This window comes from Ranitomeya variabilis, chromosome 4 (genome assembly GCF_051348905.1).
Source record: "Ranitomeya variabilis isolate aRanVar5 chromosome 4, aRanVar5.hap1, whole genome shotgun sequence".
In the NCBI taxonomy this organism is placed as follows: Eukaryota; Metazoa; Chordata; class Amphibia; order Anura; family Dendrobatidae; genus Ranitomeya; species Ranitomeya variabilis.
Window position 1 is genome coordinate 244,800,111 of NC_135235.1, and position 12,737 is coordinate 244,812,847.

A 12,737-nucleotide genomic window follows, 5' to 3' on the forward strand; every position below is an offset into this window, starting at 1 on the left:
CTGCTATTCCTGGCCCCTCCTCTTGCCTCTGGTCTGCTATTCCTGGCCCCTCCGCTTGCCTACAGTCTGCTATTCTCCAGCCCTTCTGCTTGTTTCAGGTCTGCTATTCCTGGACCCTCTGCTTGCCTACGGTCTGCTATTCTTCGGCCCTTCTGCTTGCCTCAGGTCTGCTATTCCTGGCCCCTCCTCTTGCCTCCGGTCTGCTATTCCTGGCCCCTCCGCTTGCCTCTGGTCTGCTATTCTTGGACCCTCCTCTTGCCTCCGGTCTGCTATTCCTACCCCTCCACTTGCCTCCGGTCTGCTATTCTCCGGCCCTTCTGCTTGTTTCAGGTCTGCTATTCCTGGCCCCTCCGCTTGCCTCAGGTCTGCTATTCCTGGCCCCTCCTCTTGCCTCCGGTCTGCTGTTCCTGGCCCCTCCGCTTGCCTCCGGTCTGCTATTCCTGGCCCCTCCGCTTGTTTCAGGTCTGCTATTCCTGGCCCCTCCGCTTGCCTCCCATCTGCTATTCTCCGGCCCTTCTGCTTGTTTCAGGTCTGCTATTCCTGGCCCCTCCTCTTGCCTCCGGTCTGCTATTCCTGGCCCCTCCGCTTGCCTCTGGTCTGCTATTCTTGGACCCTCCTCTTGCCTCCGGTCTGCTATTCCTACCCCTCCACTTGCCTCCGGTCTGCTATTCTCCGGCCCTTCTGCTTGTTTCAGGTCTGCTATTCCTGGCCCCTCCGCTTGCCTCAGGTCTGCTATTCCTGGCCCCTCCTCTTGCCTCCGGTCTGCTGTTCCTGGCCCCTCCGCTTGCCTCCGGTCTGCTATTCCTGGCCCCTCCGCTTGCCTCAGGTCTGCTATTCCTGGCCCCTCTGCTTGCCTCCGGTCTGCTATTCCTGGTTGACCACTTGCACCAGTGACCCCATTCCGTCACATTTCCTCCAGTCCCTTTCCCTGGCTGTCACCTCTCACCTAACAAAAATATTCAACCTTTCTCTCTCTCTTCTGGTATCTTTCCCTCCTCATTTAAGCATGCCATCATACATCCATTACTTAAAAAACCATCCCTCGACCAAATCTGTGCCGCTAATTATAGATCTGTCTCTAATCTTCCCTTCATCTCCAAACTCCTCGAATGCCTGGTCCACTCCCGTGTTATCCGCTATCTCTCAGCTAAGTCTCTTCTCGACCCTCTTCAATCTGGTTTCCGCTCCTTACACTCTACTGAAACTGCCCTCACTAAAGTCTCTAATAATCTACTAACAGCTAAATCTAATGGTCACTGCTCCATGCTGATTCTCTTGGATCTCTTCGCAGCATTCGACACTGTGGATCATCAGCTCCTCCTCACTATGCTCCGCTCCATCGGCCTCAAGGACACCGTTCTCTCCTGGTTCTCCTCCTATCTCTGACTGCTCCTTCACTGTATCTTTTGCTGGTTCCTCCTCCTCACATCTTCACCTTACTGTTGGGGTTCCTCAAGGATCAGTCCTAGGCCCCCTTCTCTTCTTTGTATACTGCCCCTATTGGACAAACAATCAGTAGATTTGATTTCCAGTACCATCTCTATGCTGATGACACCCAATTATACACTTCTTCTCCTGACAATCACGCCTGCCTTTCTAGAAAACACCAGTGATGGTCTTACCGCTGTCTCTAACATCACGTCCTCCCTCTATCTGAAACTGAACCTGTCAAAAACTGAACTCCTCTTGTTCTCTCCCTCTGCTAACCTGCCTTTGCCTGACATTGTGTTACGCCGCTTCCTTATACTTACCTGTCCGACCGGGGCGCTCCTGATGCTCCCTCCTGCTCTCCGTCTTCCGGCTTCTCCGGCGCTCGTCCCTTCGGCGGTCCGCGCATGCGCAGACACGCTCCTCTCGTCACTGGGGCTTCTGAGAGGTCGTGACCCGGCGGCTCCGCCTCCAATATGGCGGCGCTCGTCGGGTACTTCTTTCCAGTGCCTGCCCTGCTCAGACGCCTTTGCGTCTATTGCGTTCACTGGCTTTGTGCTAGCGTCACCTTAGGTTCCTAGGCTCCATTCCTTGCATCCTAACCTGTGACCTGTGACTCTGACTGTCTGTTTGCCGTTCCTGCCAGTCCTGTGTTCCTGACGTACCTTGCCAGCCCTGTGTTCCTGCCGTGTCCTGCCAGTCCTGTGTTCCTGCCGTGCCTTCCAGTCCGGTGCTCCTGCTGTATCTTGCCAGTCCTGTGTTCCTGCTGTACCTCCCAGTCCTGCGTGCCTGCCGTTCCTGCCAGTCTAGAGCCTCCTTGTTTCCATCTTACGTGTGCTTCCATTCTACCGGTCAGTACTTTGTCTTTGCTGCCTCCATCTGTCCAGTACCTCCGCCATTCTAGTCTCTTCAGTAGCTCCGTCTTTCCCCCGTCTTCCGTTGTCTCTTTGTTCTATTTTCAGTCGTCCCTTTGGCTCCGGCAGTTGCGGCTTCACCCTCCTTGGGCCTGTCCCCTAACTCTCCCTGTATAGGGGGAGGCATCATCTGGTTCACTCATCCTCGGGGGCTCTGAAGCCGTGACCCAGAGGGTCCACTTCCTTAGTCCTGATACATTGCCATCTCGGTGTGTGGTTCCACCATTACTCCCAAGCAACATGCCCGCTGCTTTGGGGTCATACTTGATTTCGAACTTTCATTCAGCTCCCACATCCGATCACTGGCTCGCTTTTATCTGCATCTCAAAAAAATTCCTAGAATTTGCAGTTTTCTTACTTTCGACTCTGCAAAAACTCTCACTGTTTCTCTTATTCATTCTCGCCTGGACTATTGTGACTCTCTACTAATCGGCCTCCCTCTTACCAAACTCTCCCCACTCCAATCTGTCCGGAATGCTGCTGCCAGGATTATATTCCTCACCAACCGTTACACCGATGCCTCTACCTTGTGCCAGTCATTACACTGGTTACCCATCCACTCCAGAATCCAGTACAAAACTATTACCCTCATCCACAAAGCACTCCATGGCTCAGCACCACCCTACATCTCTCTGGTCTCAGCCAACCACCCTACCCGTGCTCTCCGTTCTGCTAATGACCTGAGGTTAGCATCCTCAATAATCAGAACCTTCCACTCCCATCTCCAAGACTTTTCACGTGCTGCGCCGATTCTTTGGAATGCACTACCCAGGTTAATGCGATTAATACCCAATCCCCACAGTTTTAAGTGTGCCCTAAAAACGCTTTGGTTCAGACTGGCCTAGCGCCTCAACACATGAACCTAACTATCCCTGTGTGGCCCATTCAAAAAACCATAATCTGGTTCCTCACATCATGTTCTCATACACTTTATACAGTTAATAGCCCTCTGTGTCTGTACTGTTACATACTTAGGCTGATAACCGGTTCATGCAGCTTTACATGAACACCCGATCCTTACACTATGGCTGGTCCGAACAACGAAAGCAATTACCATCCACCTCTCGTGTCTCCCCCTTTTCCTCATAGATTGTAAGCTTGCGAGCAGCAGGGCCCTCACTCCTCTTGGTATCTGGCGAGCAGGGCCCTCGCTCCTCTTGGTATCTGGCGAGCAGGGCCCTCGCTCCTCTTGGTATCTGGCGAGCAGGGCCCTCGCTCCTCTTGGTATCTGGCGAGCAGGGCCCTCACTCCTCTTGGTATCTGGCGAGCAGGGCCCTCACTCCTCTTGGTATCTGGCGAGCAGGGCCCTCATTCCTCTTGGTATCTGGCGAGCAGGGCCCTCACTCCACTTGGTATCTGGCGAGCAGGGCCCTCATTCCTCTTGGTATCGGTTTTGAACTGTGATTATTGTTATGCTGTAATGTCTATTGTCTGTACAAATCCCCTCTGTAATGTAAAGCGCTGTGGAATATGTTGTCGCTATATAAATATTATTATATTATAAATCGCAGTATGGACCGGTGTTTCCCTTTCCTTCTGACTATGGTGCTGCACTTCTGCAGATGGACACCAGTGCTACTGGGCCCAGCATGAGGTAACTTTGCCTCGGCAGCAATACTGAAGTGTAGACTGTGAAGGGGATCCAGCCATCCGGTCCCTTCAGAGCAGCTCTTACAAGCTGTGGACCAGAGAGTTTGTAAGCAGTAGACTGCAGCGGGGGCAGCTACATTAATAAAATAACAATCTTGTCTGTTACTAAGAATGGAGGGTTGTAAAGCGGCACAAAGTGCAGTGTTTTCACCAGCACTTAACTCTCCCTGTTTTTTTTTCTGGGATTTTAAGGGGTTTGTCAATTGTGTAGCCCTTATAAATTTTTCTTCACTCCCAAGCCTCGAGGAGCTCATCTTCGTACCTGGCCAGTGCAGGCTGTTTGGTGACAAGGGGGGCAATCATGTCAGCATTACACTATAGTCCAAATTATTATGCAAATTGGATTTAAGTGTCATAAAGATTTAATTGTTTTGTTTTTCAAATAAACTCGTGGATGGTTTTCTCAGGGCTCAATGGATCACTGAAATCAATCTTAAACACAGGTAATAATTAGTTTTCCAGGTGATTGTAATTAAAGGAAAACTACTTAAAAGTGATGTTCCACATTATTAAGCAGGCCACAGGTTTCAAGCAATATGGGAAAGAAAAAGGATCTCTCTGCTGCTGAAAAGCATTATAGATCAAAGCCTTGGACAAGGGATGAAAACATTAGATATTTCACGATAACTTGAGTGATCATCATACTGTGAAGATTTGTGACTGAAAGAGAGCACAGACAGAGTTTATGCAGATAAAGGCATAATGAGGAAGGTTTCTGCCAGACAAATTCATTGGATTAAGAGAGCAGCTGCTAAAATACCATTACAAAGCAGCAAACAGTTATTTGAAGCTGCTTTTGCCTCTGGAGTCCCTCGAACCTGAAGGTGTAGGATCCTTCAAAGGCTTGTTGAGGTGCATAAACCTACTATTCGACCACCCCTAAACAGTGTTCACAAGCAGAAACGGTTGCAGTGGGCCCAGACCTTCATGAAGTCTAATTTTCAAACTGTCATCTTGTTTACTGATGAGTGTTGAGCAACCCTGGGTGGTCCAGATGGATGGTCCAGATGGATGGAGTAGTGGATGGTTGGTGGATGGCCCCCATGTCCCAACAAGGCTGCGACGTCAGAAAGGAGGTGGAGGAGTCATGTTTTGGGCCAGAATCATGGGGAAACAGCTGGTAGGGCCCTTTAAGGTTCCTGAAGGTGTGAAAATGACCTCTGCAAAGTATATAGAGTTTCTGACTGACAACTTTCTTCCATGGTCTAAAAAGCAGAAACATGCCTTCAGGAGCAAAATCATCTTCATGCTGACAATGCACCATCTCATGCTGCAAATAACCCCTCTGAGTCATTGGCTGCTATGGGCATAAAAGGAGATAAACTCATGGTGTGGCCACCATCTTCCCCGACCTCAACCCTATAGAGAACCTTTGTAGGATCATCAAGCCAAAGATCTATGAGGGTGGGAGGCCGTTCACATCAAAACAGCAGCTCTGGAGGCAAAGATATACAAGCAGAAACTCTCCAAAAACTCACAAGTTCAATGGATGCAAGAATTGTGAAGGTGACATCACAGACGGGTCCTATGTAACATGTAACTTGGCCTGTTAGGAGGTTTTGGAGTTAGATAGCTTTTTTGTTCAGTGAATGTGACCTCCTAGTGCTGCAAATTCCACAAATGAGACTTTTCAGTTCTTTATATCAAATGTTTAGAAATTCTGCTGTGCCTAATAACTTGGAACAGTGCATTGTGTTTTTTTTTCATTTTGGAGATTATACTGTTAACATTGGGAGGTTTCTTCAGTAAAATTTGATGTATAATTTAACGGGTGATGACTTTTATTAGACTGACTGTCATTTGCACCGACAATTTAGTAAAATCTGAGAAAAATGTAATTTGCATAATAATTTGGAACATGGTGTATACAAGGCTTTAGGAGCTCATGCAGCAATCGCAGAATGATAGGACACTGCGAGTCTGGATATTTTATGGAGACCTGGCCTGAAGCAGCCGGAGCAGGGTGTCCCATCCATCTGCCGGGGAGCAGGGTGTCCCATCCATCTGCCGGGGAGCAGGTGCGGGATGAGGAGCACATTGCTTGAGATTGGAGCCGCACTCGGCTGCTGATTGAGATCTGTGTTCACTTACAAACGGATTTGCAAGCACAGTGAGCGGTTGAGTGGGATGATTGCGTTACGACCTGTAATAAGCTCCCTGCTCCCAGACACCGCTGTCCTTCTTCCTAAATCTTATTTCTACGGAGCAGATGGGGAGCGTCAGGGTCCATTTTGCAAGAGTAATTTTCATGATGGCCTCAGTTTCTGTTCTATTTTATTTTAACATGTATTTCTCAAATGACAGCAGGCTAACAGATCTGTTACTTGTGCGGCTGTGGGACCTCGGCACTGCTCGGGGCCGCACGGAGCTCAATCTGTAGAGTGGCTGCCGCACTGTAATCCTTGGGAAATGAGTGGGATAAACGCTGCCATTACACTGGAGCAAGCTTCTGCCAACTGTGACCCGCAGGGGAGGACACGGACAGAAGAGGCGAGAACGATAGATGCACCATTCTACCTGCTGGCCAGGAGGACTGGACAGCTGCACAATGAGATCTCTGCCCCGGGAGATCCTGTGCTTCTAACCGCAGTGCAGAGAGATTGTGGTGAAAACTCCAGTGAAAGCTGACCTTGAGCTAGGAGGTTTCCAGGTGCAATCTGACCACTCAGGTCTCTACTGTTGAGGTTGTCAGAGCGTCCCTGGTCTGTGGAGTTGACCCAGTGCACAAAGCAATAAAGAGAAGGCGCCATTTTATGTTGTGGAGTGAAGGACACATCATTTATTGGACATCTGCCCCGCATCGTCATCTCATTACAACAAGATCTGGAGAGAATTGTCACGTGACTCAAGTTGTCTCTATTCAGCTTTGAAAACACGCAGAGAATCACTGTGACGTAGTAAATTCAGCGCTTTCTTTGTACGAGCCTCAGACTAAAGACAGGACGGTCAATGGGTCCAAGAGACCCGCAAAGTTTTGAGGTAACATGGATTTACAGCAGGTGGATGGTGAGGGACAGAAGTGACAGCTAGCGGAACAATGACCCATCCCAGAGTATGGCGGCGTTCTCTCCTAAGGCTGGGACCCCTTCCGCTCTGTCATGCACTACTGCATCATGACTCCAACACATACAGTGACCATATGGTGGTAGCTACCATGTCTACACCACCACACTGCAGACATCGTTGTGACAGTGGAAGCCGTCACCGTCCTCCATAGCGACGTGTGTCCTACAGAAACCTTCACTTTTCTTTCACATCAAATACAGACTCCCTGGGCGAGTTCTCCTCCCCAGAAGTATATCACAGAATACAGAGGAGGGAGAGGGAGACGTCACTATCCTCCAATATCACAGATTACAGAGGAGGGAGAGGAGACGTCACGTCCTCCAATATCACAGATTACAGAGGAGGGAGAGGAGACGTCACCGTCCTCCAATATCACAGATTACAGAGAAGGGAGAGGAAATGTCACCGTCCTCCAATACCACAGATTACAGAGGAGGGAGAGGAGACGTCACTGTCACCAAGCTTTCAAGACTACTCAGGTCTCATCAGGCACTAGACTAATACAAAATCTGAAGAATCACATATTTATACACAACACAGCAAAGAAATAAAGCAATAGATAAGACTAGTGACGTGAAGTAGAACTATCATTATGGGAGAGGGATAAACAATTGTGTCCATAAATATTGGAACAGTTCATAGATAAGGAGTGTGAAAGTTTTATTGTCCTCTGGGGTCTGGTTCTGTGTTGTGATGCCTAAGGGTACCGTCACACATTGAAATTTTCATCGCTGCGACGGCACGATTCGTGACGGGACGTGAGCAGGAAGCAGACGGCAAGGGACCTGAAGGACACCGACGGGTGAGTATGTACGGTTTGTTTTTTTACGTTTACGCTTGTAACCAGGGTAAACATCGGGTTACTAAGCGCGGCCCTGCGCTTAGTTACCCGATGTTTACCCTGGTTACAAGCGAAGACATCGCTGGATCGCTGTCACACACAACGATCCAGCGATGTCAGCGGGTGATCAAGCGACGAAAGAAAGTTCCAAACGATCTGCTACGACGTACGATTCTCAGCAGGGTGTCTGATCGCAGTAGCGTGTCAGACACAGCGATATCGTAACGATATCGCTAGAACGTCACGAATCGTAACGTCGTAGCGATGGAAATTTCAATGTGTGACGGTACCCTAAAGGTCTGATGAGCAAATTCCTTACATTTATAATGAGTATGGACAAGATAAAGATCCCCAGCTCACATCAGGACTACAAGATCCCAGGTACTTTCAGCTGCATCACATTTAATGTGGTGTATTTAATTATTTGTACTAAAAGTCCAACTGGGGGATCTGTATGTAGGGGAGACCGGGAAAAAGCTTAAAGCTAGGATGAATTCTCATCGCCACACAATAAGAGAAAAATGAATGGATCTACCGGTGTCCAAACATTTTTGTATCCCTGATCACCGCACCATGGATATGAAATTACTTGTCAAAATGTAACATCAAATCTCAGAGAGACAGAAGAGTCTGGGAGTATAAACTCATGACAACCTCTGACACTCTCAGTGCAGGAATAAATGTGTCGCATGGATTTGTCTATTTACATCAATTAAGGATTTTTTTTTCCCGAGAATATGAATATCACCAAAACTTTTTCTCCACTCATGGTTCGTGGTTGGGTGAAGCCATTTATTGTAAAACTACTGTGTTTTCTCCTTTTAAATCATGACAACAACCCAAAACATCCAAATGACCCTGATCAAAAGTTCACATACCCTGGTGATTTTGACCTGATAACATGCACAGAAGTTTACACAAATGGGTTTTAATGGCTACTAAAGGTAACAACCTCACCTGTGACCTGTTTGCTTGTAAATCAGTGTGTGCATAAAAGCTGAGTGAGTTTCTGGGATTCAGACAGACTCTTGCATCTTTCATCCAGCCACTGACATTTCTGGATTGTGAGTGTCAGGAAGATATGAATTATGTTCCATTGTTTGAGGGATACAATTAGAGGTGGCCTACAACTCCTCCCATCATTGGTTTCTGTAGGACCAAATCCTTCCTGCAGCCCCTCTCCCTCTCTACGAATTTCCACTCCCTCAGGCAGATTGTCAGTGTGGAATCGAGTTTTATGGTTTGCTAGGACTAGCAGAGCTGAATGTGTTTTTCCCCCCAAAGATGCCTTTGTCTTATAAGCAAAATACTCAGTCAGATTCCATAAGACTTTTAGTACAAATAAATACACCACATTAGATGTGATGCAGCTGAAAGTACCTGGGATCTTGTAGTCCTGATGTGGGAACACTAAAATCCCACATCCTAGATATCACTGAATGAAATATTCCAGTTGTAAATCTAAATACATTACATAGTGGAATGTGTTAAGAACAATAAAACCTAAAAATGATCAACGTAAATCACAGCTAATATTCTAACGGAGGTCTGGAGTTGGAATGATGCTCAAAATCAAAGTGGAAAATGAAGTTAGTCTGATCCAACTTCAGTGGAAATGCCTCAAGACAAGAAAATGATGCTCAGTAGTGTGTGTGGCCTCCACGTGCCTGTATGACGTCCCTACAATGACTGGACATGCTCCTGATGAGGCGGCGGATGGTCTCCACCTGGACTAAAGCATCTGCCAACTCCTGGACAGTCTGTGGTGCAACTTGCGTTGGTGGATGGTGCGAGACATGATGTCCCAGATGTTTTCAATTGGATTCAGGTCTGGGGAACAGGCGGGCCAGTCCATAGCTTCAATGCCTTCATCCTGCAGGAACTGCAGACACTCTCCAGCCACATGAGGTCTGGCATTGTCCTGCATTAGGAGGAACCCAGGCCCAACCCGCACCAGCATATGGTCTCACAAGGGCTCTGAGGATCTCCTCTCTGTACTTAAGGGCAGTCAGGCTACCTCTGGCGAGCACATGTAGGGCTGTGCGGCCCTCCAAAAAAATGCCATCCCACACTGTTACTTACCCACTGCCAAAACCGGTCATGCTGAAGGATGTTGCAGGCAGCAGATCGCTCTCCACGTCATCTCCAGACTGTCACGTCTGTCACATGTGCTCAGTGTGAACCTGCTTTCATCTGTGAAGAGCACAGGGCACCAGTGGTGAATTTGCCAATCCTGGTATTCTGTGGGAAATGCCAAGCGTCCTGCACGGTGTTGGACTGTGAGCACAACCCCCATCTGTGGACATCGGCCACTCAGACCATCCACATGGAGTCAGTTTCTAACCATTTGTGCAATCACATGCACATTTGTGGCCTGCTGGAGGTCATTTTGCAGGGCTCTGGCAGTGCTCCTCCTGTTCCTCCTTGCACAAAGGCTGAGGTAGCGGTTCTGCTGCTGGGTTGTTGCCCTCCTACGCCCCCTCCATGTCTCCTGGTGTACTGGCCTGTCTCCTGGTAGCACCTGCAGCCTCTGGACACTACACTGACAGACACAGTAAACCTTGCCACAGCTCCCATTGATGTGCCATCCTGGATGAGCTCCACTACCTGAGCCACTTGTGTGGGTTGTAGAGTGTGTCTCATACTACTACGAGTTTGAAAGTACAACCAACATTCAAAAGTGACCAAAATATCAGCCAGAAAGCATTGGTACTGATGTGGTCTGTGGTCCCCACCTGCAGAACCACTCCTTTTATTGAGGGTGTCTTGATAATTGCCAATAATTTCCACCTGTTATCTATTCCATTTTCACAACAGCATGTGAAATTGATTGTCAAACAGTGTTGCTTCCTAAGTGGACAGTTTGATTTTCCAGAAGTTTGATTTACTTGGGAGTTATATACTGTTGTTTAAGTGCTCCCTTTATTTTTTTGAACCCGTGTAGTATATACAGACTGTGTGACTACAGAGAGGAGCTGTGGATATATAGTATATACAGAGCGTGTGACTACAGAGGAGCTGTGGATATATTGTATATACGGAGTGTGACTACAGAGGAGCTGTGGTATATAGTATATAAAGAGCGTGGAACTACAGAGGAGCTGTGGATATATAGTATATACAGTGACTACAGAGAGGAGCTGTGGATATATAGTATATACAGAGTGTGACTACAGAGGAGCTGTGGATATATAGTATATACAGAGTGTGACTACAGAGGAGCTGTGGATATATAGTATATACAGTGTGACTACAGAGGAGCTGTGGATATTTAGTATATACAGTGTGACTACAGAGGAGCTGTGGATATTTAGTATATACAGTGTGACTACACAGGAGCTGTGGATATATAGTATATACAGAGTGTGTGACCACAGAGGAGCTGTGGATATATAGTATATACAGAGCGTGTGACTACAGAGGAGCTGTGGATATATAGTATATACAGAGCGTGTGACTACAGAGGAGCTGTGGATATATATATATATATATATATATATATATATATATATATATATACTAGATGGTGGCCCGATTCTAACGCATCGGGTATTCTAGAATATGCATGTCCACGTAGTATATTGCCCAGTGACGTAGTATATTGCCCAGTGACGTAGTATACAGCAGAGCCACATAGTATATTGCACAGTGACGTAGTATACAGTGACTTAGTATATTGCGCAGCGACGTAGTATATTGCACAGCCACGTAGTATATTGCCCAGTGACGTAGTATATTGCCCAGCCACGTAGTATATTGCCCAGTGACGTAGTATATTGCCCAGTGACGTAGTATACAGCACAGAGCCACGTAGTATATTGCACAGCGACGTAGTATACAGCACAGAGCCACGTAGTATATTGCACAGCGACGTAGTATACAGCACAGAGCCATGTAGTATATTGCCCAGCCACGTATGTCACAGGTTAAAAAATAAACATATACTCGCCTTCCGAGTGGCCCCTTGTAGTTCTGTCGCCTGTGTTCGGTTCAGGCGGCAGCTTCCGGTCCGAGGGTGTGATGACGTCACAGTCACATGACTGTGACGTCATGGCAGGTCCTTCTCGCGCAGGGCCTGTGATGACGTCGCGGTCACATGACCGTGACGTCATGGCAGGTCCTTGTCGCACACCAACCTTAGCACCGGAACCTGCCGCTTGCATGGACCGGTCACCGGAGCGTCGGAAAGGCGGCGGAAGGTGAGTATATAATGATTTGTTATTTTTTTTTTAAATTATTTTTAACAGTAGATGTTTTTACTATTGAGGCTGCATAGGCAGCCTCAATAGTAAAAACTTGGTCACACAGGGTTAATAGCGGCGGTAACGGAGTGAGTAACCCGCGGCATAACGCCATCCGTTACCGCTGGCATTATCCCTGTGTGAGCCGTGACTGCGGAGAGTATGGAGCGGGCGCCAGGCAGTGACTGCAGGGGAGTAGGGAGGGACTAATTGGACTGTGCCGTCGCTGATTGGTCGTGGCACCCATTACAGGCAGCTGGCGAGACCAATCTGCGAATGAATATCCGTGACGGAAGTTGCCGACAGAAAGACGGAAGTACCCCTTAAACAATAATATATATATATATATATATATTAGATACAGAGCGTGTGACTATAGAGGAGCTGTGGATATATAGTATATACTGAGCGTGTGGCTACAGCAGAGCTGTGGATATAGTATATACAGATCATGTGACTACAGAAGAGCAGCTGTGGATATATAGTATATACTGAGCGTGTGACTACAGCAGAGCTGTGGATATATAGTATATACAGAGCATGTGACTACAGAGCAGCTGTGGATATATAGTATATACAGAGCGTGTGACTACAGAG

At 47.7% G+C, this 12,737-nt stretch overlaps 1 protein-coding gene across 2 annotated transcripts in view; it reads left to right on the forward strand.

Annotated features, from left to right (window-relative positions):
• LOC143764133 (opioid-binding protein/cell adhesion molecule homolog) overlaps positions 1-12,737 on the forward strand; it is a 179,194-nt gene that overhangs the window by 111,931 nt on the left and 54,526 nt on the right. The gene's annotated exons all lie outside the window — the stretch shown is intronic.